Source organism: Canis lupus, chromosome X (assembly GCF_048164855.1).
Source record: "Canis lupus baileyi chromosome X, mCanLup2.hap1, whole genome shotgun sequence".
In the NCBI taxonomy this organism is placed as follows: domain Eukaryota; kingdom Metazoa; phylum Chordata; class Mammalia; order Carnivora; family Canidae; genus Canis; species Canis lupus.
In genome coordinates, this window is record NC_132876.1 from 58058864 (window position 1) to 58074710 (window position 15847).

Sequence of the window (15847 nt, forward strand, 5' to 3'; positions counted from 1 at the left end):
TTCTATTAATGCTCCATCCCTTTCCATCCCTTCCATCATCCCTATATAGTTAAATCCCCATTTTTTTGCTAAACCAGTATTCAGTGTTTATATTATTAATGCTATGAAAATATTATTTACTGCTGAACCAATTTGTATACTATTTTGCTTCTTTTATTAATACAACTGTCTTGTTTTTGGTTTTCTTTGCTGGTGTTAATAATTCCCTAATTTTTATTTGTTTTGTTTTTTGTATATCTATTGCTAATTATTTTCTCAAAACAATTTTACACACTCGGTCTGGGTTTTTTGATCAACTGTCTCCTCTCTATAAAACCCTGCAAAAAATACACAGCATAATTTTCAGCTTGAATTGTCACTATCTACTAACCTAGTTACTCTCCCCATATTTTGACAGTTTCATTGGTAGGTTACAATCTTCCCTCCACTTCCTGCTGATTCTTGCCCTGGAATCAACTAAGGGAACTTCATCATTCGTATCAGTGATATTCCCCCACACTCTGTCCTCATGGCTCTTTATCACCTTCAATTTCTTAATTTCCACTACAGCCCTCACAGACTTTGGCTGCTCCTTGAACTTCATCACTTGAAACTGTTTAATGTCTGTTTCTGTTATCATCACTTCCTTACTTCATCTCCTTCCTCATTCCTACTGAACTTCACCCTCACCAAGCTCTCCAGCCCTCAGTTCTAAGCCAGGCTAAACTCCACTGTCATCCAATTTAACAATGTTTTTTACTAGAAACCCTTAAAATTTGTATTGCCTTCTCTGATTGCTATTGTCATTTTGCTGACCCCTTACTTTGGGTAGCTACCATCTACTTTCTCTGCCTCTAGATTTTGATTTCTCTGTGAGCTAAAGAAAGTCCACAAACTAGGCCAATTTAGTCTAGAACAGATTGTCTCTATCTTGCTGAACTCTCTCTGTTGCTAGACATTCCTTTTAATTAATTCTAATTGACTTGCTACCACAGTCTTCAATATCTAATACTTATCTTAATTGCCATCTTCATTCTCTGGATTCTACTGCAGTTCTCTCCCTCTGTGCAGGTGGTTTTACCTTTTCCTGAGAATGGCCAGTGAAACTCAAATTTTATAATGTATCAGAATCAGTTGAGGGCTTGTTTAAATACGAGGACTGGATAATTTATATCTCAGAGTACCCTGATTGTCTTAATACTACTGGTTCAAGACCACAATTTGAGTTCATTATGAAAACTCCTTCAATGCCCCACTTCACTGAAAATTTTCTCCCTATTTGCTGCAAACTTCTGATTCTTTTGATTTTCAAGAATTAAGAATTTAACCTTGTCTTTAAAGTGACTCCCTTAGCAACTCTACCATTCATTCTGTTGGCTTATGTTTTCATTCCCTTCAACCTGAAAAATTCCTAAAGGAGGAAAGCATGCTTACTGTGGCCATTTTCTCAGTACCCACACATTCCTTAACACTTTAAAAAGCAGATTCTAGTTTTGACTTGCTCCTAAACTTGTCTTTATTGACCTCCAAGTCACAAATTCCATTTCCTTTTCTTTGTTCTTCTCTTGTTCCAGTTCTGCAGCAAATATTGTTGCAACATTGTTGATCCATTCTGTTCTTGATATTTTTTCTTCCCATTATACTGTCCTGCTGCTTCTAAGTCTTTTTCTCAGGCTTCTCTTTGTTCTTTCATCAGGTGGTCTTCCCCAAAGGGCATATCCATGATTTCCTTCTCCTTTCTCTACTCCCTCTATTGACTATAAGATATAAAATCTCGAATTATGCAACATTTATATGGACACCTTCATATGATTATCTTTACATGAACATCTCCCAAAACTTTCTTTCTCAGCTCTAATTCATCATTTTTAATGGACTAGTTGACATTTCTACTTGGCTGTTCCACAGTCACCTCCAACTGACTCCCTAAGGTTTTCATTCTATGTCCCCTATTTTCATTAATATTTCCACTGCCCTAATCAAAAGAGTTGGAATTTAACGTTACTTTTACTTTCCTTATTGTCACTCTAAACCTAATCAGTGGTCATAGTCTGAAGATTCTTCCTATGTATAACCTCCTTCATATAACTGAAAGTTAGGTTTCCTTCTTATAACTCCCTTAGTATGTGATCTGTGACTCTCTTTATAGCCCTTACTAATTGGTCAATCTCTTACATTAAAGTTATTTAGATACATATGTTTATGGTCTTTTACCATAAACCCTTAAGAGAGAAGATAGTATTTTATGTATATTTTTCAGTAGCACTTAGAAGTGTACTTTAGGATAATGCTTAGTAAGTTCTCAATAAATGTATGCTGAATGAATGAAAAGAATCATGCCACTGAGATCTTTTAAAACCTGCATGTGGTTTGTGGGCATAGATTAGAGCCTTTGGTTTAAGAAAGAAAAATTAGAATAGAAGATAAATTACATTAAAAGAGCTACTGCATATACATAGTAAGTTCCTCCTCCAATGGCTTACCTTACATAAAGATGTGGTTCCATTTCTTGAATAAATTATATACTAAAGAATGGCAGGATATAGAAGTGACAGAGAAGTGGAAAGGAGAAAAAGCTAGCAACAAAGGCGTTACCAAGAAATTATTTTTTAAAAAATGCATATTCATTTAATATTGATTTCTTTGATATATATCCCACTTCAATACAAAAAAGGAGAAAAAAAAGAATTTTGAGTAGCTTAAGAGAACAAATAAGAGGTAATAAGATAGAAAAAGCTGTCAGGGACTGTGTTAATATAATGGAGTAATAACACCAGAAGGAAAAGAGTACACAGACATGCAGACCATACCGTTCCACGTCATTAGGAAAACCAGGCTAAAATCATCACTCTGAGCTTTCTCAAAACCATAGAAAAGAAAAAAGGGAAAACCTGATTAGTGACAAAGTTTCCATTGCCCATGAGAAAAAGCTTCGTGAAGTCTTGACAGTTACTTGTACTATAGGAAAATATCATACATTTTATTTTCTAGTCAGAAAGAATAATGTAAGCTTTCACAAAATTTTACAGATTCAATCACCTGTATTCATTGTAAAATGGCAATCCAAACCACCTACGTTTTTTCACGTGGTTGGGAGTGAAAAAATCATCTCATTTTATAGCATGTAAAAGTGTACACACACACACACACATACACACACACACACGTACACCCCAAAAAGTAGCAAACAAAACCTTGATCAGAGTTTCACTGAAGTCCATGTTCAGTATGCTTTATTAAAACACCTCTACCAGCTAGTGCTTTTCCATCTATCATACTTAACATTTAGCATCAATTTCATCCTTTATAACAAACAACTTACTACTTACCTTGCAACAAATGTTTACTTAGCATTTACTATATTCAGGTACTATGGTAGATGGTATTTTTTTTAACTTTTTTTATTGGAGTTCAATTTGCCAACATATAGCATAACACGCAGTGTGCATCCCGCCAAGTGTCCCCCTCAGTGCCCATCACCCAGGCACCCAACCCCCCGCCCACCTCCCTTTTCACTACCCCTTGTTTGTTTCCTAGAGTTAGGTGTCTCTCATGCTTTCTCAAACTCACTGATATTTTCACCCATTTCTTTCCTTTACCTTTAATCCCTTTCAGTAATTTTTATACTCCCCAAATGAATGAGACCATATAATATTTGTCCTTTTCTGATTGACTTATTTCACTCATCATAATACCCTCCAGGTCCCTCCACGTCGAAGCAAATAGTGGGTATTTGTCGTTTCTAATGGTTGAGTAATACTCCATTGTATACATAAACCACATCTTCTTTATCCATTCATCTTTTAATGGACACCGAAGCTCCTTCCACAATTTGGCTATTGTGGACACTGATGCTAGAAACATCAGGGTGTAGGTGTCCCGGAGTTTCACTGCAACATTCACCCTGCCAACATTTGTTGTTTTCTGTCTTGTTAAATTTCACCATTCTCACTGGTGTGAAGTGGTGTCTCATTGTGGTTTTGATTTGTATTTCCCTAATGGCAAGGGATGCGGAGCATTTTCTCATGTGCTTGATGCCTATGTCTATATATTTGGTGACATTTCTGTTCATGTCTTTTGCCTATTTCATGATTGGATAGTATTTTTGCTCTTGAGTTCCATAAGTTCTTTATAGATCTTGGATACTAGACCTTTATCTGATAGGTCATTTGCAAATATCTTCTCCCACTCTGTAGGCTGTCTTTTAGTTTTGTTGATTGTTTCTGTTGCCTTCATGGATGTATCTTGCAAGAAGTTGCTGTGGGCAAGTTCAAGAAGGGTGTTGCCTGTGTTCTCCTCTAGGATTTTGATGGAATCTTGTCTCACATTTAGATCTTTTACCCATTTTGAGTTTATCTTTGTGTATGGTGAAAGAGAGTGGTCTAGTTTCATTCTTCTGCATGTGGATGTCCAACTTTCCCAGCACCATTTATTGAAGAGACTGTCTTTCTTCCAATGGATAGTCTTTCCTCCTTTATCGAATATTAGTTGACCATAAAGTTGAGGGTCCACTTCTGGATTCTCTATTCTGTTCCATTGACCTATGTGTCTGTTTTAGTGCCAGTACCACACTGTCCTGATGACCACAGCTTTGCAGTACAACCTAAAATCTGGCATTGTGATGCCCCCACCTATGGTTTTCTTTTTCAATATTCCCCTGGCTATTCGGGGTCTTTTCTGATTGCACACAAATCTTAAGATTATTTGTTCCAACTCCCTGAAGAAAGTCCATGGTATTTTGATAGGGATTGCATTAAACGTGTAAATTGCCCTGGGTAACATTGACATTTTCACAATATTAATTCTTCCAATCCATGAGCATGGAATATTTTTCCATCTCTTTCTGTCTTCCTCAAGTTCTTTCAGAAGTGTTCTGTAGTTTTTAGGGTATAGATCCTTTACCTCTTTGTTTAGGTTTATTCCTAGGAATCTTATGCTTTTCGGAGGAATTATAAATGGGATTGACTCCTTAATTTCCCTTTCTTTAGTCTCATTGTTAGTGTATAGAAATGCCACTGATTTCTGGGTATTGATTTCGTATCCTGCCACACTGCTGAATTGCTGAATGAGTTCTATCAATCTTGGGGTGGAGTCCTTTGGGTTTTCTACGTACAATATCATGTCATCTGTGAAAAGCGAGAGTTTGACTTCTTCTTTGCCAATTTCAATGCCTTTTATTTCTATTTGTTGCCTGATTCCTGAGGGTAGGACTTCTAGTACTATGTTGAACAGCAATGGTGAGAGTGGACATCCCTGTCTTGTTCCTGATCTTAGGGGAAAGGCTCCTAGTGCTTCCCCATTGAGAATGATATTTGCTGTGGGCTTTTTGTAGATGGCTTTTAAGATGCAGATCAATGTTCCTCGACCCCTACACTCTGAAGAGTTTTGATCAGGAATGGATGCTGTATTTTGTCAAATGCTTTCTCTGCATCTATGGAGAGGATCATATGGTTCTTGTTTTTTCTCTTGCTGATATGATGAATCACATTGATTGTTTTACGAGTGTTGAACCAGCCTTGCATCCCGGGGATAAATCCCACTTGGTCATGGTGAATAATCTTCTTAATGTATTGTTGGATCCTATTGGCTAGTATTTTGTTGAGAATGTTTGCATCCATGCTTATCAGGGATTTTGGTCTATAATTCTTCTTTTTGGTGGGGTCTTTATCTGGTTTTGGAATTAAGGTGATGCTGGCCTCATAGAACGAGTTTGGAAATACTCTATCTCTTTCTATCTTTCCAAACAGCTTTAGTACAATAGGTATGGTTTGTTCTTTAACGTTTGATAGAATTCCCCTGGGAAGCCATCTGGCCCTGTAGTCTTGTGTCTTGGGAGGTTTTTGATGACTGCTTCAATTTCCTCCCTGGTTATTGGCCTGTTCAGGTTTTCTATTTCTTCCTGTTCCAGTTTCGGTAGTTTGTGGATTTCCAAGAATGCGTCCATTTCTTCTAGAGTGCCTAATTTATTGGCGTATACCTGTTCATAATATGTTTTTACAATCGTTTGTATTTCCTTGGTGTTGGTAGTGATCTCTCCTTTCTCATTCATAATTTTATTAATTTGAGTCTTCTCTCTCTTCTTTTGAATAAGGCTGGCTAATGGTTTATCTATCTTATTAATTCTTTCAAAGAACCAACTCCTGGTTTTGTTGATCTGTTCCACAGTTCTTCTGGTCTTGATTTCGTTGAGAGCTGCTTGAATCTTTATTAACTCTCTTCTTCTGCTGGGTGTAGGATCTATTTGCTGTTTTTCCTCTAGCTCCTTTAGGTGTAAGGTTAGCTTTTGTATTTGAGTTCTTTCCAGTTTTTGGATGGATGCTTGTATTGCGATGTATTTCCCCCTCAGGACTGCTTTTGCTGCATCCCAAAGATTTTGAATGGTTGTATCTTCATTCTCATTAGTTTCCATGAATCTTTTTAATTCTTCCTTAATTTCATGGTTGACCCTTTCATCTTTAGTAAGATGGTCCTTAACCTCCACGTGTTTGAATTCCTTCCAAACTTCTTCTTGTGATTTAGTTCTAATTTCAAAGCATTATGGTCTGAAAATATGCAGGGGCTTATCTCAATCTTTTGGTATCAGTTAAGACCTGCTTTGTGATCCAGTATTTGTTCTATTCTGGAGAAAGTGCCATGTGCACTTGAGAAGAATGTATATTCAGTTGCATTGGGATATGAAGTTCTATAAATATCTGTGAAATCCATCAGGTCCAGTGTATCATTTAAAGTTCTTGTTTCTTTGCAGATGTTGTGCTTAGAATATCTGTCGATTATAGAAAACGATGTGTTCAAGTCACCAAGTATAAGTGTATTATTATCTAAGTATGTCTTAACTTCGGTTATTAATTGATTGATATACTTGGCAGCTCCCACATTTGGGGCATAGATATTCATGATTGTTAGGTCCTCTTGTTGGATAGAGCCTTGAAGTATGATATAGTGTCCCTCTTCTTCTCTTACTACAGTCGTTAGGATATACTTTAATTTATATATGATGGCTACCCCTGCTTTCTTTTGGGGACCATTTGAATGGTACATGGTTCTCCAACCTTTTTTTTTTTTAGGCTGTAGGTGTCCTTATGTCTAAAATGAGTCTCTTGTAGACAGCAAATAGATGGGTCTTGCTTTTTATCCAGTCTGAAACCCTGTGCCTTTTGATGGAGTCATTAGCCCATTCACGTTCAGAGTTACTGTCGAAAGATATGAATTTAGTGTCATCATGATACTTATTCAGTCTCTGTTTTTGTGGATTTATTTCCTTGGACTTCCTCTTTTTTTACAGAGTCCCCCTTAATATTTCGTGCAGAGCTGGTTGGTGTCACATATTCTTTCAGTTTCTGCCTCTCTTGGAAGCTCTTTACCTCTCCTTCTATTCTGTATGAGAGCCTTGCTGGATAAAGTATTCTTGGTTGCAGGTTCCTCTCATTTAGGACCCTGAATATATCCTGCCAGCCCTTTCTGGCCTTCCCGGTCTCTGTGGAGACTTCTGCTGTTACCCTAGTACTTCTCCCCATGAAGTTTAGGGATTTCTTGTTTCTCGCTGCTTTAAGGATCTTCTCTTTATCTTTGGAATTTGCAAGTTTCACTATTAAATGTCAAGGTGTTGAACAGTTTTTATTGATTTTAGGGGGGGATCTCTCTATTTCCTGGATCTGAAAGCCTGTTTCCCTCCCCATGTTAGGGAAGTTCTCAGATATATTTGTTCAAATACACTTTCTGGACGTCTGTCCCTTTCTGCGCCCTTGGGAACTCCAATTAAATGTAGGTTTTTCCTTCTGAGCCTGTCATTTATTTCCCTTAATCTATCTTCATGATGTTTTAATAGTTTGTCTCTTTTTTTTCCTCAGTTTCCTTCCTTGGCATCAACTTGTCTTCTATGTCACTCACCCGTTCTTCTACCTCATTAACCCTCATCGTTAAGACCTCCTGTTTGGATTGCATCTCATTCAATTGATTTTTAATTTCTGCCTGATTAGATCTAAATTCTGCATTCATGAAGTCTCTTGAGTCCTTTATGCTTTTTTTCTAGAGCCACCAGTAGCTTTATAATTGTGCTTCTGAATTGGCTTTCTGACGTTCAGTTGTAATCCAAATTTTGTAACTCTGTGGGAGAGAGGACTGTTTCGCTTCCTTTTGTGGTGAGTTTTTCCTTCTAGTCATTTTTCTCAGTGCAGTGTGGTCAAAAATAAGTTGTACTGGAAAAGGGAGAAAAAGAGAGAAAAAGGGGGGGGAATCAAACAGAAAACAAAAAACAAGAGGGAGTATCCTCTGATTCTATATACTGTAAATCCCTCGACTTCCCCTGGCACTTTCCAGTGCTGCTTGGTCAATATCATGCTTTTCCCCTGTCCTTCTAGCTGATCATCTGGGACAGGGGCCTGCTGTGCTGACTCTTAGGTGTGTGCACCTGGGGGTGTTGCCCAGCCCCCTGCCAGGTGCAGGGCTCAGTGGGTGCTGTTTATCTTGTGAGGCCCCTGCTCTGTCCCAGATACAAGGTGACACCAGGAGGAACAACAACAGTGGCGGTGGCCAGCTCCCCAGCTCTAGAGTCAGCTCCCACAGTAACTACTATAGTTCCCAGTCCGCAGGGGTCTGGATGCTCCCAGGCGGGGGTCCCGATCTGCACAAATTGGGGTCACCTGGGTGGCAGGAGCGTCCTCACTGTCCTATGTCCTCCCCGCCTCTGCCTGTCCTGGGGGGAGGGTCAGATCTTGGGCTGTGTCCCCCAGTGCCCTAGGCTTCGTGGCCTGCCCCGCTGGAATCTCACTCGTGGGGCACGTGTTCCCCTCCACGCAGAGCCACTGCCTGAGTTGTCCCTGGAGCTGCTCCCGGGGCCCCCAACAGGCGGGCCCTGCAGCCCTTTAAGGATCTTAGCCAGGGAGTGTGGCACGCTCTCCCCCAGGTTGCAGGTCCTCAGTGCCCCTGGGAGCCTGAGGGCATCCCCCCCCCCACCCCTCCTGGGATCCTGCCCGAGCTCCCTGCCAGCGCTTTTCTGTCCTGGAAAATTGGTGAAGCTCCTGCTTCTCTGGGCCTGGGCTTTCTTGTCCTGGGGGTACTCGCCGACTGTCCTTGGCTTGGCTCCTCATGGGGGCCCCTCCGCCTTGGATGCTTTTTTATTTCTTTTTTTTTCTGTCATCCTACCATGACAGAAGCACAATCTCTTCTCACTGTAGCATTCCAGCTGTTCCCTCTTTAGATCTCAGACCAAATTCGTAGGTTTTCAGGATGATTTGAAAGTTATCTAGGTAAGTTGGTGGGGACAGGTGACTTGGGGACCCTACTCTTCCGCCATCTTCAGTTCTTTGGAAATTCTAATGGAAGCTCAGCACTTGAATATTTTTTGCCTAAAGAAATATCCTCTTCTACTTCAGAAAGGTACAGTTTGGAAGGGGCACACATAGAGAGGTGAAGCAGAGAGGGGTTATCTATCTGGCCAGCTACAGCAATGAAATAATCTGAAGATCATAGAATGACACTGATATGGCAGCTATATTTTCCCCATATCCAATTAATCTTTAATTTTAAAATCATATTGGAAACTATGTTTTTAAGCCACTCTCAGTTTGTTAAATATATAGATGCTTCATTCGGGAGAAATGCATGTGTAAAACTTGAAATCAAAAGTGCTCATTTGATTATTTTGAATAAAGACTTGCCCAGTTTTGATCTTCATTTCCTGATAGGGGCCTACCACTAAGGAGCTTACTGCCAAGATATAGATATCTAGGTAAAACTCAAATGTCATCTCTTACTTTGCAAGGAATTCAGTTTAGTTGCTGTAATTAGACTTAACCTAAACTTATGAAGAGAATGTAAAGGATCATCATGACATTCTTGAGGAAGTGCTATCTATACTCTTTTTTGGCTTTAACCATTCTTGGACAGCTTTTTAAGAGAGAAACCTGTAAAAAAAAAAACTATTTCCAGAGTCAACTAGCATTTGGGATCACTTCTGACCAGGTATATAGGTGATTTCTTTCAATTCAGTAAGTATTTACTGAGCAACTAACCACACGGTGTTCAACCAGAATTGTGCTAGTTACTATAGGATATATCAAGAAGTATGACTCAGAGTGATGGGAACTTGGGGATTGCTGCCTTGCAGGTACACAAAAGACTGTTGTGAAGCTGGTGGGGCACAGGTGCTGAGTCCTTCTCTGTCTGAGCTGTGGTTCCTGACTCCAGGTTCCTAGTTCTCAGAACCTTTATATTTGAAATACCCAGAAATGAAAAGAAAGACAGTGAATGCTGGCAAGCTGAGACTGCATCCTAATGAGGAAGCTTGCATTTTAAAGGAAGATTATGAAAGTTGACAAAAACTAAGATTACTGCAGTTCGAGAACAGGAAAGGAATATTGCTTTACAGATAAAAGAAAATATAAAGCAGGAGAAATCAACAATTAACTCATTCAGCAGAGAAACTAAGGGACAGAATGGAAAGAATCACAAATTCAGAAAATAAAGATTTGGAAAAAATATTTTGCAAGTTTAAGAAGTATGGGGGAAAGACACTAACAGGTGAAAGAATATGAACCTGATTTTAATGCTCTGGCAGAAAGAAGAAAAGCAGAAATGAAGCATAGAGAGGCTCTGAAATTACAGAAAAATAAAAAAAATAGTGAAAAAAATGGCATATAACAGCTTGAAAGGACAAGCTTCTTGTAAAAAAAAAAGAGATCTGCCAAAATTACAAGTCTAACACCACCACCTCCAACTCTTTTTGACATAGAGAACTTCTAATGTGAAAACCAGTAGTTATACCTATCATCATCTTTGCACTTTTGTGAATAGAGAGATGGACACAAAGCAGATGATTGACTTATTGTTCTTCCCAATCCTCACTTTATTTCTCTGTTCATTGAAGTGAATTATACCTGCACATGTTCTTTGTGAAAAATTTGGAACTATACACATATGCATAAACTTATAGGAAAAACAACTACAGTTCTTTCACCAAAAAGTAATATGATTAATCCATTAATAAATTAATTATAGCCTTTATATATAAACATATACACCACTTTTCAAAACATAACTTTTATAAGCACTTAATATGTAATCATAGATTTAACAATTGTTCTTATGTTCATTTCTTTTTGCCTCTGTAAATAATGCAAACATAATAATCTTGTACATTTTTTTGTCTACAAATCTGAGGTATGTTTAGACTCCTAGAATAGAAATTACTGGTTCCAAACTATATGGTATTTGATACAGATACTTGACATGGATCATTAAGTTGCCTTTAAAAAGTATCAGCAACATATGAGAATGGCCATCTTATACCCCTATCCATTCCCTTGTATGGATTATTTTGATTTAGAAATTATTTTCAGTGTCAAGAGTGATAAATGACAATCCGTGTTATTAAAGTTGCTATTTCTTTGTAATTGGATTTTAATTTCTTTTCATGTTGGGTGTATTTGGCTACTAGGAAAACAAAATTTCTTAATATAGCTTTCCTGTGGAGTTTAGAATGCAGCAAATACACATTATGGCTAGCTGCTTATGGCAGTTGTTAAAATCACTCTTTAGTCAAGACCTAAGATGAGTATTCTCAATATAGAATTGACTTCCAAGAAATAATAAATCTTGATTTGTTTAAAATAAAAAATTATTATTACAATTTCAATATTATTATAACATAGAAACAATAACTTCAGTCTGTGGCTAGCTTGTTTTTGTGGTTACCACACTACATTTTACAGTACTAAATAGATGTTCTCTCTCAAGTAAGATTGATGAAGAAAAACATGTTTTTATCTAGCTGTAGTATAGGGTACCACTGATGGTTTTATGGTAAGTTATTAAACTTTTCTCTTTAATTGTGATTGAAAGACCTCTCTCCAGTTTTTGAATTGAAGATTGGATCAGTATTTATAATGTAGTTTTATAAAAATAGTCCCACAAACTAAAACATTCTGATATTTTGTTTGCTACTTTATGCCATCGCTTAAAAAACCTGTCACTTAAACATTGCATTTAAAATGTAACAGTGGAGGGAGGGGCAAGATAGCTGAAGAGTAGGGTGCCCAAGTCACGTGTCCCCACAAAATTACCTAGATAACCTTCAAATCATCCTGAAAATCTACGAAATCGGCCTGAGATTTAAAGATAGAACAGCTGGAATGCTACAGTGAGAAGAGTTCGCGCTTCTATCAAGGTAGGAAGACGGGGAAAAAGAAATAAAGAAACAAAAGGCATCCAAGGGGGAGGGGCCCCGCGAGGAGCCGGGCTGAGGCCGGGGCAAGTGTCCCCAGGACAGAAAAGCCCCGTCCTGGAGAAGCAGGAGCTTCACCAATCTTCCCGGCGGAAAGGGGCTGGCAGGGAGTTAGAGCAGGACCCCAGGAGGGCAGGGATGCCCTCGGGCTACCTGGGACACTAACAGACACCTGCGTGCCCAGGAGAGTGCGCTGAGCTCTCTAAAGGGCTGCAACGCGTGCACGGCTGGACCCGGGAGCAGCTCGGAGGGGCTCGGGCGGTGGCTCTGAGGAGAGGGGGCTGCCCGGCTGGGAGCGCGAATCCAACAGCGCAGGCCCGGGAGCACAGGGTGCTGGGGACACAGCCCAGAATCCGTCCTCCCCCCGGGACAGGCAGAGGCTGGGAGGGCCCAGGACAGCAAGGACGCTCCTGCCCAGAGCTGAGCAGATCAGCGGCCCGCCCCGGAGCCTCCAGGCCCTGCAGGCTGAGAGCTCCATAGTTACTGTGGGAGCTGAATACAGGGCTCCAGAGCTGGCCGAGGTCACTGTGGTTGTTCCTCCTGGGGCTCATGGGGTAAACAACCCCCACTGAGCCCTGCACCAGGCAAGGGGCAGAGCAGCTCCTCCAAGTGCTAACACGTGAAAATCAGCACAACAGGCCCCTCCCCCAGAAGACCAGCTAGACGGACAAGTTCCAGGGGAAGTCAAGGGACTTAAAGTATACAGAAACAGAAGATACTTACTTCCCCATGTTTTTTTTTTTTTTTTTTTTTTTTTTGCTTTTTGATTTGTTTGCTTCCCCCACCCTTTCTTCTTTATCTTTTTCTTCACTTTTTTTTCTTTTTTCTTCCTTTTTTCTTTTTTCTTTTTCTCTTTTCTTTCCTTCTTTCTCTCCTCTCTTTTTCTCCTTTTCCCAATACAACTTGTTTTTGGCCACTCTGCACTGAGCAAAATGACTAGAAGGAAAACCGAACCTCAAAAGAAAGAATCAGAAACAGTCCTCTCTTCCAGAGAGTTACAAAATTTGGATTACACTTCAATGACAGAAAGCCAATTCAGAAGCCCTGTTATGAAGCTACTGGTGGCTCTAGAAAAAAGCATAAAGGACTCAAGAGATTTCATGACTGCAGAATTTAGATCTAATCAGGCAGAAATTAAAAATCAATTGAATGAGATGCAATCCAAACTAGAAGTTCTAAAGACGACGGTTAACGAGGTGGAAGAACGAGTGAGTGACATAGAAGACAAGTTGATGGCAAAGAGGGAAACTGAGGAAAAAAGAAACAAACAATTAAAAGACCATGAAGATAGATTAAGGGAAATAAACGACAGCCTGAGGAAGAAAAACCTACGTTTAATTGGGGTTCCTGAGGGCGCCGAAAGGGCCAGAGGTCCAGAATATGTATTTGAACAAATCATAGCTGAAAACTTTCCTAATCTGGGAAGGGAAACAGGCATTCAGACCAGGAAATAGAGAGTACAGTGGAACAATCCACAAAATCAAGGACTGAATAGATAACATGATGACAATAAACTCATATCTTTCAATAGTAACACTGAACGTGAACGGGCTTAATGACCCCATCAAAAGGCGCAGGGTGTCAGACTGGATAAAAAAAGCAGGACCCATCTATTTGCTGTCTACAAGAGACTCATTTTAGACAGAAGGACACCTACAGCCTGAAAGTAGGAGGTTGGAGAACCATTTACCATTCAAATGGTCCTCAAAAGAAAGCAGGGGTAGCCATCCTTATATCAGATAAACTAAAATTTACCCTGAAGACTGTAGTGAGAGATGAAGAGGGACACTATATCATACTTCAAGGATCTATCCAACAAGAGGACTTAACAATCCTCAATGTATATGCCCCGAATGTGGGAGCTGCCAAATATACCAATTAATAACCAAAGTTAAGAGATACTTAGATAATAATACACTTATACTTGCTGACTTGAATCTAGCGCTTTCTACACTCGATAGATCTTCTAAGCACAACATCTCCAATGAAACGAGAGCTTTAAATGATACACTGGACCAGATGGATTTCACAGATATCTACAGAACTTTACATCCAAACTCAACTGAATACACATTCTTCTCAAGTGCACATGGAACTTTCTCCAGAATAGACCACACACTGGGTTACAAATCGGGTCTGAACCGATACCAAAAGATTGGGATCGTCCCCTGCATATTCTCAGACCATAATGCCTTGAAATTAGAACTAAATCACAACAAAAAGTTTGGAAGGACTTCAAACACGAGGAGGTTAAGGACCATCCTGCTAAAAGATGAAAGGGTCAACCAGGAAATTAAGGAAGAATTAAAAAGATTCATGGAAACTAATGAGAATGAACATATAACTGTTCAAAATCTTTGGGATGCAGCAAAAGCAGTCCTGAGGGGGAAATACATCGCAACACAGGCATCCATCCAAAAACTGGAAAGAACTCAAATACAAAAGCTAACCTTACACCTAAAGGAGCTAGAGAAAAACAGCAAATAGATCCTACACCTAGGAGAAGAAGTGAGTTAGTAAAGATTTGAGCAGAACTCAACGCAATCGAGACCAGAAGAACTGTGGAACAGATCAACAAACCAGGAGTTGGTTCTTTGAAAGAATTAATAAGATAGATAAACCATTAGGCAGCCTTTTTAAAAATTTTTATTTATTTATGATAGTCACAGAGAGAAAGAGAGAGAGAGGAAGAGACATAGGCAGAGGGAGAAGCAGGCTCCAGGCACCGGGAGCCCGACGTGGGATTTGATCCCGGGTCTCCAGGATCGCCCCCTGGGCCAAAGGCAGGCGCCAAACCGCTGTGCCACCCAGGGATCCCCATTAGGCAGCCGTATTAAAAAAAAGAGAGAGAAGACTCAAATTAATAAAATCATGAATGAGAAAGGAGAGATCTCTACCAACACCAAGGAAATACAAATGAAAAACATATTATGAACAGCTATATGCCAATCAATTAGGCAATCTAGAAGAAATGGACGTATTTCTGGAAAGCCACAAACTACCAAACCTGGAACAGGAAGAAATAGAAAACCTGAACAGGCCAATAACCAGGGAGGAAATTGAAGCAGTCATCAAAAACCTCCCAAGAGACAAGAGTCCAGGGCCAGATGGCTTCCCAGGGGAATTCTATCAAACGTTTAAAGAAGATACCATACCTATTCTACTAAAGCTGTTTGGAAATATAGAAAGAGATGGAGTCCAACCAAACTTGTCCTATGAGGCCAGCATCACCTTAATTATAAAACCAGACAAAGACCCCACCAAGAAGAATTATAGACCAATATCCCTGATGAACATGGATGCAAAAATTCTCAACAAGATACTAGCCAATAGGACCCAAGAGTACATTAAGAAAAATATTCTCCATGACCAAGTAGGATTTATTCCCGGGACACAAGGCTGGTTCAACACTCGTAAAACAATCAATGTGATTTATCATATCAGCAAGAGAAAAACCAAGAACCATAGGATGCTCTCATTAGATGCAGAGAAAGCATTTGACAAAATACAGCATCCATTCCTGATCAAAACTCTTCAGAGTGTAGGGATAGAGGGAACATTCCTCGACATCTTAAAAGCCATCTACGAAAAGCCCACAGCAAATATTATTCTCAATGGGGAAGCACTGGGAGCCTTTCCCCTAAGATC

At 39.6% G+C, this 15847-nt stretch overlaps 1 protein-coding gene across 4 annotated transcripts in view; it reads left to right on the forward strand.

Moving 5' to 3' along the window:
* The window catches only part of POF1B (POF1B actin binding protein), a 108898-nt gene that overhangs the window by 50584 nt on the left and 42467 nt on the right, over positions 1–15847 (forward strand). The window lies entirely within an intron of this gene.